Source organism: Musca autumnalis, unplaced genomic scaffold (genome assembly GCF_047663935.1).
Source record: "Musca autumnalis isolate F117 unplaced genomic scaffold, ASM4766393v1 scaffold_1, whole genome shotgun sequence".
Taxonomy (NCBI): Eukaryota; Metazoa; Arthropoda; class Insecta; order Diptera; family Muscidae; genus Musca; species Musca autumnalis.
This window is the reverse complement of record NW_027411644.1, coordinates 77,387,084-77,401,601: the sequence shown is the minus strand read 5'-3', so window position 1 is coordinate 77,401,601 and position 14,518 is coordinate 77,387,084. Positions and strand designations below refer to the sequence as shown.

General features: G+C 34.4%; 1 protein-coding gene across 10 annotated transcripts in view; it reads left to right on the top strand.

Moving 5' to 3' along the window:
- Window positions 1-14,518, top strand: part of Dys (Dystrophin) — a 917,866-nt gene that overhangs the window by 31,806 nt on the left and 871,542 nt on the right. For 4 of the 10 annotated variants that reach the window (XM_073982331.1, XM_073982322.1, XM_073982305.1 and 1 more), the window contains exon 1: window positions 11,140-11,363. The exons of 1 other annotated variant lie outside the window; for it this stretch is intronic. The gene's annotated coding sequence lies outside the window, so the exon portion shown is untranslated. Of the gene's footprint in view, window positions 1-11,139; window positions 11,377-14,518 lie in introns of those variants that run through there. 5 more of the 10 variants (XM_073982310.1, XM_073982280.1, XM_073982287.1 and 2 more) reach the window with 4 other exon arrangements.

Below are 14,518 nucleotides of genomic sequence, written 5' to 3'. Positions count from 1 at the left end.
CTCGAACATTTTCATTTCGTTTCATTTTTTGTTTGGAGTCTGTTTTTACTAATTTTATACCATTCTTTTAAATGAAAATTAAACAAAATTTACAACCTTTTTACTCAGCGACAGAACAACTAATGAGCGAATATGTATTTGCTTTTGGCAGTGAACAGCTGTTCCTAGTTTTTGACTCTTTATATGTCAAAATGAGAAAGTTAAGCAGATTGTGGTTGGATCGACCATCAGATAATTATGAAAATATTACCATATATCAAGATTTTGTGATTTGTTGTTGTTTTATATGGTGAACAGAATCAAAATTGGCAATATACATTATCGCCTTAAAAATAATATGTGCTCTACAAAAATTATTTGGTGCCAGCGAAAATAAAATTTTGCCCACCGCCAGCTAAAAAAATATTTTTTCTCTGCGTGTAGACAAAAAATCACCCTTTATATATTTTTGTCCTTATTTTACTAAAATTAATAAATTGTATTATGCTCCAAAATTTTAATATTTAAAGTAATTTATCGTTCTAAAATAAATGTTTAAAGTTGCATGGATTTAGTTTTATTTGGAAGTAAATACTGATCATATGGTGTTTACAGCTACCCAAGTCTGTGGTACTTAGTACGTCGATTTTGTGAACCAAATTTTAAAATTAGTGGAGTGGGAAAAAAATTGTATAAAAGTGTATATCGATATTATTTGTTGTTTGAGTAGTGAAAAGTGAGTACTTCAAACGTATAAAGGTTCCAGTTCCGGTGTTGGCTATAGCGCGAAAACGAATGAACCGATCATCATATATTTTTGTGGGCTTATTAAGTACGTAATAATGTTGCTTTAAAACGAGAGGCTTTTAAAAATATAATTTTTTAAAAAAAGGCGAATAGCGAAATTCAAAATTGACCATTAATCGGTCAAAAAACGTTTTTAAAGGAAAATTCTCATATATAAAGACAAGAGTTTGATGTATTCAAAAAGCTCACAAAAATATGAAGACTGAACACCAAATTTCAGTTATTTCGGGTGGATATTGAGGCCACTACATTCAAAATACCGAAAATGGGTGGTTACGGTTCTATGGGGGCTATAGGAAGATGAGGACCTATACTGACAGATTTCCGGTGGAAAGTTATAAGCCCCCAAAGAAGACTTAATACCATTTTTCAGCCATTTCGGTGTAATAATCAGGCTAAAACCCCCAAAATACTGCAAATCGGGAGGTACCGTCCTATGGGGGCTATATGAAGGCGTGGACCTATGCAGACAAATTTCCAGGTGACAGTTTTATGCCCCCATCGAGGACTAAACATCAAATTTCAGCAATTTCAATGTAATAATGTGACTAAAATATTCAAAATACCGATAATCGGGAAGTACCGTTTTATGGGGGCTATATCAAAACGTGGACCTACACCCAAAATTCTCAGTTGTAATTTTTCATACCTCTGCTGAAGACTAACCACCAAATTTCAGTAATTTCGGTTGGTCATTATGACTAAAACTTTGAAAAATACTGAAAATAGGGAGATATTCTTATATAAGACTTATTATAGAAAACTCCGAGGTCTTCTTATAGAAGGTTTCGAGGTCTTTTTAGAGAAGACTCCTAGGTCTACTTCTAAAAGACTCTGAGGTCTCCTTATAGAAAACTCCGAAGTCTTCTTTTAGAAGGCTCCGAGGTCTTCTTCTAAAAGGCTCTGAGGTCTTCTAATAGAAGACTCGGATGTCTTCCTGTAGAAAAAACCGAGGTCTTCATATATAAGACACCGAGGTTTTCTTAGAGAATACACCGATGTCTTTCCTTGAAGACACCGAAGTCTTCTTACAGAAGACAGCGAGATCTTCTGATATAAGATACTGAGATCTTTTTGTCCAAGTCACCGAGGTTTCCTTATAGAAGACACGGAGGTCTGCTTATAGAAGACTGCTAAGTCTTCTTATAGAACACACCTAGGTATCTTTTAAAATACGCTTCCGTTATTGAAGACTCCGAGGTCTCCTTACAGAGCCTTCGAGGTCTTCTAAGAGAAGGCTCCGAGGCCTTTTTCTACAAGACTCAGAGGCCTTCTTCTAAAAGACACCGAGGTCTTCTTATAAAAGATACCTACGAGGTAATCTTATAGAAGACACCGGGGTCTTCTTCTAAAAGACAGAGAGGTTTTCTTATAGAAGACACCGAAGTCTTCTTCTAAAAGACACATAGGTTTTCTTATAGCAGACCCCGAGGTCTTCCTATAGAAAACGCTGAGGTCTTCATATACAAGGTGGCGCAAAAGTAAACTTCCGATGTTTTTTTGGCTGTAATTTAAAAAAAATTAAAAACTTTGATTCTTCTTGTGGATTATTTTTATTTGGTCTTCTAATTTGTTTTACATCAAGTCGAGAATATGATGTCAGATAAATGGCCGCCACCACAGTTTATTGTCATTTGAGCCCTTTTTATGGCATTTTCCATCACTTTGGCCAAAACTTCCGGCGATAGGTCCTCACATTCTTGACGGATGTTGTCTTTAAGAGCTGAAAGAGTCTGAGGCTTGTTGACATAAACCCGCGACTTCAAAAAGCCCCACAAAAAGAAGTCTGATGAAAAATTATCATAATGAAATAATGAATCATCATGATGAAAACTCATAAAAAGTCACCAATATTCCGCTTTCTGGAGCAGTGTAGCATAACAGTGTTTATTAACGTGTATTTCGCATGTGTTTACTACACAAATGTCAAAACAGAACTGACATTAGGGACTAATCGCAAAATTTATAGCATTTTCTGATAGGAGGATTACTTTTGCGCCACCTTGTATAAGACACCGATGCTTTTTCATGGTAGACACCGAGGTCTTCTTATAGAAGGCTCCGAGGTTTTCTTCTACAAGATTCCGAGGTCTTATTCCAAAAGACTTTGAGGTCTTCTTATAGAAGACCCTGAGGTCTTCTTATAGAAGACCCTGAGGTCTTCTTATAGAAGACCCTGAGGTCTTCTTATAGAAGACCCTGAGGTCTTCTTTTAGAAGACTCCGTAGTCTTCCTATAGAAGACACCGAGGTCTTCATATAGAAGACACTGAGATTTTCTTGTAGAAGACACCGAGTTCTTCTTCTAAAAGACTCTGAGGTCTGCTTATAGAAGACTCCGAGGTCTTCCTTCAAGATACACCGAAGTCTTTACATACAAGACACCGAGGTCGTCATATAGAAGACACTGAGATTTTCTTGTAGAAGACACCGAGTTCTTCTTCTAAAAGACTCTGAGGTCTGCTTATAGAAGACACCGAGTTCTTTTCATAGAAGACTCCGAGGTCTTCTTATAGAAGACACCAACGTCTTCATATAGACGACACTGAGGTGTCTTTTGGAAGACACCTCCGAGCTCTTCTTACAAAATACATCGAGGTCTTCTTATAGAACACACTGAGGTTTGAAGATCCTCGAAAAAAAACTGATGGTCAAAATATAGAATACCATTTGATATTATACTTTCTTGAATCACAAGACAGTTTCTGAACCCAGATATTATTTTTATTGACAATAGAAAATCTTTATTAAATCATCTTATTGAATCATCAACACCGTTCCGTTTGCTTTGATGGCAACTCTGTTAACAATGTTTATTTTAGTATTGTTATCGTCTCGTCGAACTTATTTGTAATGCATTTATTTTCTCTCATTTAATGACGACCGACTACTACTGGTAGTTGATAAAGTTTGAATTGTTAACAAATTTGTTTGACATTTATTAAAGTTAAATTAAATATTGAACATCTGTTTCAACTTAGCCTCTTTTTGCGAATGTGTTTGATTAAAGTGAATGTGGAAGCGGTACCAAAATGTATACAAATAAAGATGAAATGGAAATATTCAGAAAAAAAAATTTTTATCTATAACTTCACAGTAAAAAACGCGATTGTCCTGCATTTAGCTTACGCTTAAAGATGTGTAACCAGCGTAACAGCAGACAAGCGTTTGGGAGATCTTTGTTGGTTCATTGTGTTTGTCGTGAAAAATTGCCGAGAAAAATTTAGAAAAGTAGGATGTTATTCTGATGGTTGCATAGAAATGAGTACTGGAATCATATAAGAATATTTAGATACATATGTATTCCTACCAGTAGGAAACCGCAGCAAACTTATAGAGGCTAATGGGATCTATGCCTTCTTAAAAAAAATTATACTTACAAAATAATGGCTCTGTCTTCTCAATCCGCTCTACATTTGAACATAGTCAAAGATGTCAATATTATAAGATAGGAAAAGTCAATTGTGAAAAATTAACTGTAGAGGGAGTTAACCTCTGTTGCTACGATATCATAGCAACATTCTGTTAAACGATAACTGTTACTCATTGGAATATTGACAAGAAAAACATTAAAACTCAAGTTTGACGGCATTCGCTTTTGATTTTTTCATTGAATGAACAATAAAAAAGAAAAGAAATAAATTTCAGCCACAAAACACGACGTTAAAGTTTTCTGCCGCGAGAAATGGGAATCAAAAACGATTGGCATTGCTGTTATCAATTCCAGTGACTTGTGTAGCCATCTGTAACTAAAATGTGGAACTATTAGCATATGTTTTTGAGAATGCATTTCTTCTAGTCTTTACTTCTCTACGTTTTTGACATAGTCTGCAATAGGGAAAGGTAGGTAGACTTTCAATTAATCAACTTTTTGCAGTCAAAAGTCTAAAAATCGTAGTCGATTTTTGTCTGGAGGGAAAATTGCATAATCGATTCTCTTGTGATCGATTTTCGAGTTTGCCCATTGATTGTTGAAAAAAACCGAAAATCGACGAATAATCAATTTTCTGCGGTTATGAAAAAATCGAATGTCGAGTTTTAGGATAACTGAAATAATCGCCAGGCCGAAAAATCGCATTTTTAGTTTAAGGCCAAAGTCGAAAAGTCGAAAAATCTATTATTGCTTTCCATTACCTATCCCTAGTCTGCAGTAGTCATCACCCAACCATACAGTGGCATGTAGGCCCAGGTTATCATAAATATTCTGCATTCAGATTCGAGTGTTCATCTACGACTCGTCTTCTCGATGTAGACCTTACGATGTTTACCTGACAGACTTTTTGATTGGAAGATCGATAGACTGTTTTGAGGAGAATGCGCTTTATTTCACAACTAACGAGAAGCGTTCAACGATGTTTTTATATTTTATAACACCGTCCGACAGCCAAATTACACTTGAACCGGACTATATACATTTAAAACTATAGGCAAAATGGAGTAAAATGGCATATATAATTTTTCGTTTTCTCATCGTTTTGACCTTTTAGGGGACATTCAAATTTCAAAGGTCAACATTTTTCAAAAAATTATTTTAAATACTTGTACTCGTCGTACGATGCTGGCGTTGCACGGTGGTCGAAAGCACTGATCTAGCGGCGCGAAATTAATAACTTGCAAACGTATTGAGATACGTCACTGAAATTTGGCACAAACTCAGCTTGTACCTGTGGGTAATAATGGGCCAAATATGAACAATATCGGCTGATGTTTTGGTATAGCCACCATATAACGGTACCTTAAGATTTTCGGTATTTTGAAGATTTAAGCCACAATTTCGTAGCAAATTACCTGTAATTTGGTACTTAGGGTTCCTAGTGGTCAAAAAATAATTTCACCAAAAATTATGGACATAGGTGCACGTTTTGATATAGCCCCCCATGTAACCGTACCTCCCAATTTAAGGTATTTTGAATATCATGACCACATTTTTAAACCAACTTGGCTGTAATTTCGCATTCCGTGTTCTCACTGCGTATAAAATCTTCTTACAAAACATTTTCAACACGGATTTATGTTTCGATGTAGCCCCTGTTATGGTACCCCCGATTCGTTGAATTTTTACTTGTTATCCCATATTTAATAACATATTTATGTAGCTATAATATGGTATTATAGTGTCTCCGGGGGTAGAAATCCTCCTTGCAAACATTTCTCAAGATAGGTCCATATTTTGATTTAGCTCCCATACAAATGCACAGCTAAATTTGTATGAATTTCATGCAAAATCCCTTTTTTTTAAAAGTGCAGTCATCAAAAGATTTGTAAATATTTGCAGCCCAAATGTGGTTATTCCGTATCCAGAGAGTCCAATTTCTTTCTCCAAAAAATAATCGAACCTAAGTTCGGCTAAGTTTACAAGATGCACTCTATGGAACAAGCGCGTACAACCCATAAAAACACAAAAAAAATTGAATTTTTTGAAAATTTATTGCTATATAACTAAGTACTTCCAGACCCCAAACTAATTTTTATAATTTAAATCTCACCCTCCGCTATTAATTGAATATAAATCTTGTCCAATTTCATTACGAATGCATTTAACATTTAAACAAATATGAAGTTCATTTTTTTGCAACAATTTTTTAAAATCTGATGCAACAAAAACTCTTGCATTTGATAGTGAATAACTGAGTGAATATTTACAACAACAAAAATTAAAAAACAAAATCTTTGTCTGCGAAGTGTCTGTAATCGATACAATGGAAAATATTTCGCAATTTTATAGTTCGATTTTTTGACTTTTGCGCCGCTAGATCAGTGGTTTCGACCAGTGTGCGTTGGTGTCATATTACAGAGGAGAGTACAGGCTTTATATAATAGTTATAAATTATTGCAATCCAGGATAACAAGGACATCAAAAATATCCTTGAAAAATCAAATAATTAAAATCCTATGAAAACATCCTGCATTTTTTTCAAAAAAATATATGTTAATGTCCTTCAAGTAATGCGACACTTCCCGAAGTATCAATATTCTAGCTTTCTTCAAAATTACAAAAAAATTACGAACAAACCATATTCTGACACCGCAGCACGATAGAAGACCAAAAATAAAAAAGACATGTGTTCCGGCGTTTTTCCTTATTACTTCCACTTTTGCGGTTATGGGCCCCAAAAGGTTTGAGGCCTTGTTGTCAAGAGGGATCACAATTCCAAGCTCATATTTTCTAACCCGCTAAAAATTTTAGTTTCATCTAGGAGGCAAAGTTGTAGCTCTTGTCTTAAAGAACTAATTCTGAACAAATGCAATCCACCAAACCACATCTTCAAGTCAAAATCGTCAAGGTCAAATTTTCTTTATAATTCTTTCTAGGGGTTGGTCTACAGATATCAAACTGATCAAAATTAAAGCAAACAACCAACTACAAAAATGTTCCATAGATCTCAATAAATATGTTTCTGCAACATACGGACTCTGTAGAAACTGTTCTTACAGGTCAAAATATCAAAACAAATTCGATTTTCATCCATTTTCTCTGGTTCTGGTCCATAGATACTAAACCGCATAAAATTCAAGAAAGCAATCAACAACAATAACTTAAAAGGATATCAGTCAGTAATTTTGTGATATATATGAACTGTCTATGAACAGTCCATATCTGTATACCAAAACCCAAAAAAAAAAAAATATTAAAAAAAATTTGACCTTGACGATTTTGACCTTGAAGATGTGGTATGGTCGATTGCATGTGTTCAGAACTAGTTCTTTAAGACAAGAGCTACAACTTTGCCTCCGAGAGCAAATTAAAATTTTTAGCGGGTTAGAAAATATGAATTTGGCAAACTGATCCCTTTTGACAACAAGGCCTCATACCTTTGGGGGCCAATAACCGCGAAAGTGGAAGTGATGGGTCAAAACGCCGGGACACGTGTTTTTTATTTTTGGTCTTCTATCATGATGCGGTGTCAGAATATGGTTTGTTCGTATTTTTTTTTTTTTTTTTTTTTTTGTAATTTTGAAGAAAGCTAGAATATTGAAACTTCGGGAAGTGTTGCATTACATGAAGGCCATTAACATATATTTTGTGAAAAAAATTGCAGGATGTTTTCAAAGGATTTGTTTTGATTTGATTTTTCAAGGACATTTTTGATGTCCTTGTTATCCTGGAATGTAATAATTTATAATTATCATATAAAGCCTATAATCTCCAACCAACACCAGCATCGTACGACGAGTACAAGTATTTAAAATATTTGTTTGAAAAATGTTGACCTTTGAAATTTGAATGTCCTCTAAAAGGTCAAAACGTATATAGTTTCAAACGTATATAGTCCGGTTCAAGTGTAACAAAATTTTTTGAAAATTGTCGGACGGTGTAGTTAATATTTCTTCTTTTTTTGTTTTTCTTTCAAAAAGTATGACACTATTTCTTGTATTGGAAATTTTGTATGTACCTAAGCGTCTGTTGTTGCTTTAGTGTTTGGTATTTCTAATAAAAGCACCTATAGCACCCTAAAATCCTCCCTATTTTCGCTATTTTGTGGATTTTAGATAAAATTTGTAACCGCCTTAGATGTAATTTGACTCTTGAGGTTCTCAGTGGTCACAAAACTTCTTCACCAAAAACATTCACCTATTTTCGGGATTTTGGGAATTCTACCAACAATTTTTAACCGAACTAGCTGTATTTGAAATTTCAGGTTCTTAGTAACAACGAAACTTCTTCACAAAAAATCGTCAACACAGGTCCATGTTTTGGCATAGCCCCCATGTAACGGTACCTCCCGAATTTCGCTATTTTGATGATTTTTTGTTTTGGTATAGCCCCTATATAATCGTACCTCCAGATTTTGGGTATTTTGGGGATTCTAGCAACAATTTTTAACCGAACTAACTGTAATTTGGCATTTCAGGTTCTTAGTGGTCACAAAACTTCTCCACAAAAAATCGTCAATATAGGATTATGTTTTGATGTAGCCCCCATATAACGGCATCTCCCGATTTTGGGTACTTTCAGGATTTTAGCTACAGTTTTTAAGCGTAATGGCTGTAATTTGACATTTGAGGTTCTTAGTGGCCACGAAACTTCTCCACCAAAAATCGTCAACATAGGTCCATGTTTTGGTATAGCCCCCCATATAACGGTACCTCCCGATTTTCGGTATTTTCAGGATTTGCAGTTTTTAACCGCACTAACTGTAATTTGGCATTTCAGGTTCTTAGTGGTCACAAAACTTCTCCACAAAAAATCGTCAATATAGGATTATGTTTTGATATAGCCCCCATATAACGGCGTCTCCCGATTTTGGGTACTTTCAGGATTTTAGCTACAGTTTTTAAGCGTAATGGCTGTAATTTGACATTTGAGGTTCTTAGTGGCCACGAAACTTCTCCACCAAAAATCGTCAACATAGGTCCATGTTTTGGTATAGCCCCCCATATAACGGTTCCTCCCGATTTTCGGTATTTGGAGGATTTAAGCTAAAATTTTTAGCCGCACTGGTTGTAATTTTACTTTTGAGGTTCTCAGTGGTCACAAAACATCTCAACCAAAATTCGTCAACATAGGTCCAGGTTTTGGTATAGGCCCCATATAACGGTACCTCCCGATTTTCGGTATTTTGCCGATGTTAGCTACAGTTTTAAACCGAACTAGCTGTAATATGGCATTTGAGGTTCTTAGTGGCCACGAAACTTCTCCACCAAAAATCGTCAACATAGGTCCATGTTTTGGTATAGTCCCCATATAACGGTACCTCCCGATTTTGGGTGTTTTCAGAATTTTAGCTACAGTTTTTAATCGTACTATATATAATTTTACATTTGAGATTCTCAGTGGTCACAAAACTACTCCACCAAAAACTTCAACATAGGTCGATGTTTTGGTATAGCCCCCATATAACGGTACCTACCGATTTTGGGTATTTTCAGGATTTTAGCTACAGTTTTTAACCGTACTAGCTGCAATTTGACATTTAAAATTCTTAGTGGTCACGAAACTTCTCCACCAAATATCGTTAACATAGGTCCATATTTTGGTATATCCCCGATATAAAGGTACCGCCCGATTTTCAGTATTTTAAGAATATTAACTACAGTCTTTAACCGTACTAGCTGTAATTTGACATTTGAGGTTCTCAGCAGTCACGAAACTTCCCCACAAAATGTTTTGGTATAGCCCCCCTATATAACGGTACCTCCCGATTTTTGGTATTTTGAGAATTTTAGATACAAGTTTTAACCATACTAGATCCAATTTGACATTTAAAATTCTCAGTGGCCACTAAACTTCTCCACCAAAAATGTCAATTTAGGTTTATGTTTTGGTATAGCCCCCACATATCAGTATCTCCCTATTTTCGATATTTTAAGAATTTTAGATACAATGTTTAACCGAACTAGCTGTAATTTGACATTTGTGGTTCTCAGTAGCCACGAAACTTCACCACCAAATATCGTCAACATAGATCCATGTTTTGGTATAGCTCCTATATAACGGTTCCTCCCGATTTTCGGTATTTTGAGGATTCTAGCTACAATTTTTGACCGAACTAGCTGTAATTTGACATTTGAATTTTCAGTGGTCACGAAACTTCTTCAATAAAAAGTCGTCAATATAAGTCCATGTTTTGGTATAACTTGTCTAATTTAAAATATTGCGAAGAGGCTAGAACACAGTTTATATCCAATATTGAGACGATTAAAAAGGTAAGAAACATTCTTGTCCGATTTAATTTTTGATCAACTGTATTTTGAAGATATTAGATCAATAGTGGAATTCTGTAACTAAATTTTCGAGTTACCGACAAATATCGGTAAAATTAAAATGTTTATAATTTTGGAAATTAACGAAATTTTTCGGTAAGTTAACAACCAAAATAAAGCTGTCGCTAAATACTACCGATAGCAACAGTGTTATCAACTTTTATTGATGTTTTTCATTCATAATTTTGCGTTTCAATTTTACCGATTTTTGTCGGTAACTCGAAAAATGAGTTACAGAATTCCACTACAGGGGTGTTCACAACCATCCCCATTCGAGCACAAAAGGTTCGATCAATAATCTGGCAAGTCTTTTAACCACAAAACCTTTCTAAACAGAGAGTTATAAAATAAAACATTTCTCTCAGTTATTATCTTTCTTTTGTTTGCACTCTTCCGCATTCCTATACTTGTGCGATGAGACGTCATTCGATTAACAAAGACACAAACCAAGAAAGCCGACTTAAAACGGTATGAAATGGAAACAAAATGCTTGGCTTAGGTGGACCGCTACGAAATATGAAACGCCTGGAGAGAAACCGGCAAATGAGTGTTGTGGAACAGGAGAGACACCATGCCTCATGACAAGCAACCATAGCCGCCAAAGCATGGCTAATTGGAGTTTGAAACCATTAAAATAACTGAATACAATTCAGTTATCAGTGAGCGAGCGATCGAATACGACGGAACGACGAATGTGTTGTTTTCTATTTCTTCTTTGCGCGTTGTGTTTAATTTTGAGTTTAGCTGAAACACAGTGAGAAATAAAACAAAAACAACAACAAACAGAAAAAATTGTAATAAAAAACCAGCAAAAAAATCAGAAAAATAACAAAAAAAAAATTGTAACACAAAGGAAGAAAGCGGTTGAATACGGTAAAGAAACGGGGTAAAAGTAGAGGCATTTGAAGTTCAATTTAAAAAAAATATGAGTGAAAATTGAGAAAAAGTTATTTAAAAAATTAAATTATTGGAAATGTATTTAATAAAAAATGAAGCCATGAAGCCAAATATTTCTGCAATAAAATATGATTAATAGTTCATGGTGATTGGCGTCGAAAAAAATAGCCATAACCAGAATTCCAAGTGTCAATTGTGCTGTGCAAAAGTGTGTGTGTGTGCAAAGTGCGCGGGTGTTGGTGTTGTTTTGTGTGCCTTAGATGGGGGCATTGGATTCCCGTCTCCCATACTCGAGTTGCCCTTGCGCCTAGATATTGTTGTATTTACAAAAATAAAAAAATTATAACCAACAAAAATGTGAACGAAATAATAAAAGAAACACCCAACCATCAACGATAATTACTTTTAAAGTACCCAACCAACAAAGTTCGGTCAAATAAACACCAGACACCTGTTGGATTCCATTTGTTCTACGCTGAATAGTTTTACCAACTTCTAACGTCATTGCTTGTGTAATACCTTAATTTTTGCTGCTGTTATTGTTGGCGTTGTTGTTTCGATTGTATTTAGTTCACTTTATGATTCAAAATTCAATTAAAATGGTGTTGTTGTTTCTTTACTTATTTGCTATTATTTTTTCGTTTTACTTATTTTTTTTTCCATTTCTGTTGAATCATAATTGGAAACCTTTACCTTGACCTGAGCAATGGTTGTTCATAAAGAGATATTAATTGTGGTGAGCAAAGAGCGAGAATCGGTACAGAGAGAAAGAGGCAGTATGAATAATTGTCTAACAAATACAAAGTGCAAATGAAAGGTAATACAACAACTAATAACAACCACATGTTGTTGTTGTTAATTTAGTTGTTGGTCCTTTCAATAGATTGGATTTGGTTTCAAGTCATCATTATTAACAACAGCAACACCAAATGCTCCTGTATGTCTTCTTCGACTAACAAACAGCTCGCACATAACAAGATATGCATTTGTGAGCCAATGTAACAGTGGTACAATGGTGTTACAAAAAAAAAATTAAATTAAAAAAATCTTTAAGTTCCGAAGGTCTTAACTTTTTATACCCTCCACCATAAAATATTCTGAACTAAAATGGTATAATTACTTTCCTTTATTGCCCGCTATTTTAGGTGGAGAAGTCTTGCGACCTCTGGCAACCTCAAATGTCAAATTGCCGCTATTTCGGGGTACGGACCCGGTTACCCGGTTATTGGACCCGAAAGTCGGGGTACAAAACCCGGGTTAGACCCGGCTCTACTGAACCGATAGCTAAAAATAGGTAATTTAATACATAGCACCATTTTGGAAAGGGTAAAGTGCGAGCTACAATCTGGCTTACATAAAATGAGCCTCCATAATGGGCTCATTTACGACTTTTTGAGGGTTTTATGGAAAAATAACACCATTATATGACCACTTGTTGGATAGGTATGTACATATATCCATAAGCTTTTCGGTTCAGTAGAGCCAAGTATAACCCGGGTTTTGTACCCGGACTTTCGGGTCCAATATTCCCGTGATCAGCGCAACAATATCTACCTCTGCAAAAAATGTCAAAAAATCGGATAGTTTTTACTACAACTTTTTCAGATGTAATTCGAAACATTTTAGTTGTAATTCGTAACATTTCATTTGTAATTCGAATAATTCCATTTTTTATTCGAATTATTATATTTGTAATTCGAATTATTCTATATGTAATTTGAATTATTACATTTGTATTTCGAATTATTCCATTTGTAATCGAGTTATTTTATTTGAAATTCGAATTTCTCCATTTGTAATTCGAATAATTTTATTCGTAATTCGAAAAAAAATACAAAATATTTTTTGTATTGAGTTTATATCTGGCTTTTTCGAATTACAAATACAATTATTCCAATTACAAATGGACTAATTCGAATTACAAATGTAATAGTTCAAATTTCAAATAGAGTAATTCGAATTACAAATGGAATAATTCCAATTACAAATGGAATACACCTTTTTCAGATGTATTTCGAATCATTTTAGTTGTAATTCGAGAATTCCATATGTAATTCGTAACATTTTATTTGTTATTTGAGAATTCCACTTGTAATTCGAATCATTTGAATTGTAATTCCAATTATTCTATTTATAATTCGAATTATTCCATTTGTAATTCGAATTATTTTATTTGCAATTCGAATTGTTTTATTTGTAATTCGAATTATTCCATTTGTAATTCGAATTATTCCATTTGTAATTCGAAATATTTCATTTGTAATTCGAAATTTTTTGTTTCAAATTCCGAATGGAATAATTCGAATTACAAATAGAATAACACGAATTTCAAATGAAATAATTCGAATAACAAACTAAATAATTCGAATTACAAATGGAATAATTCGAATTACAAATAAAACAATGCGAATTGCAAATAAAATAATTCGAATTACAAATAGAATAATTCGAATTGCAATTGAAATGTTTCGAATTACAATTAAAATGTTACGAATTACAACTGGAATGTCTCGAATTACATCTGAAAAAGGTGTAGTTCAAATTAGAAAGAGAATAATTCGAATAACAAATGGAATAATTCGAATTACAAATAGAATAATTCGAATTACAAATGCAATTCTCGAATTACAAATGAAATGTTACGAATTACAAATAGAATTCTCGAATTACAATTAAAATAATTCGAATTACATCCGGAAAAGGTGTAAAGTAGAGTTGTTCCAAACCGGGAGTTACATCTATATTGGGGCCATAACAAAACATGGGCCCAAAACACATGGCGAAGTGTTGTGACCAATGGGTATTTCAAATATCAAATAACAGGTAGTTCGGACAAAAAATGAGCTAAAATCCGCGAAATCCCCTAAATCGGGAGGTAGTGTTATGTGGGGACCATACGAACATTTTGTCACCACTACCTTTATATGGGGGCTATACCATTACATGGACCTATGTTAACACTTTTGGGTGGAGAAGAAATGTCAAATTCCGCTAGTTCCGTAAAAATTCGAATTACAATTAAAATGTTACGAATTACAAGTGGAATGTTTCGGGAGGTACTGTTATGTGGGGCCATACGAAAATTTTGTGACGGCTATCGTTATATGGGGGCTATACCATGACATGGACCT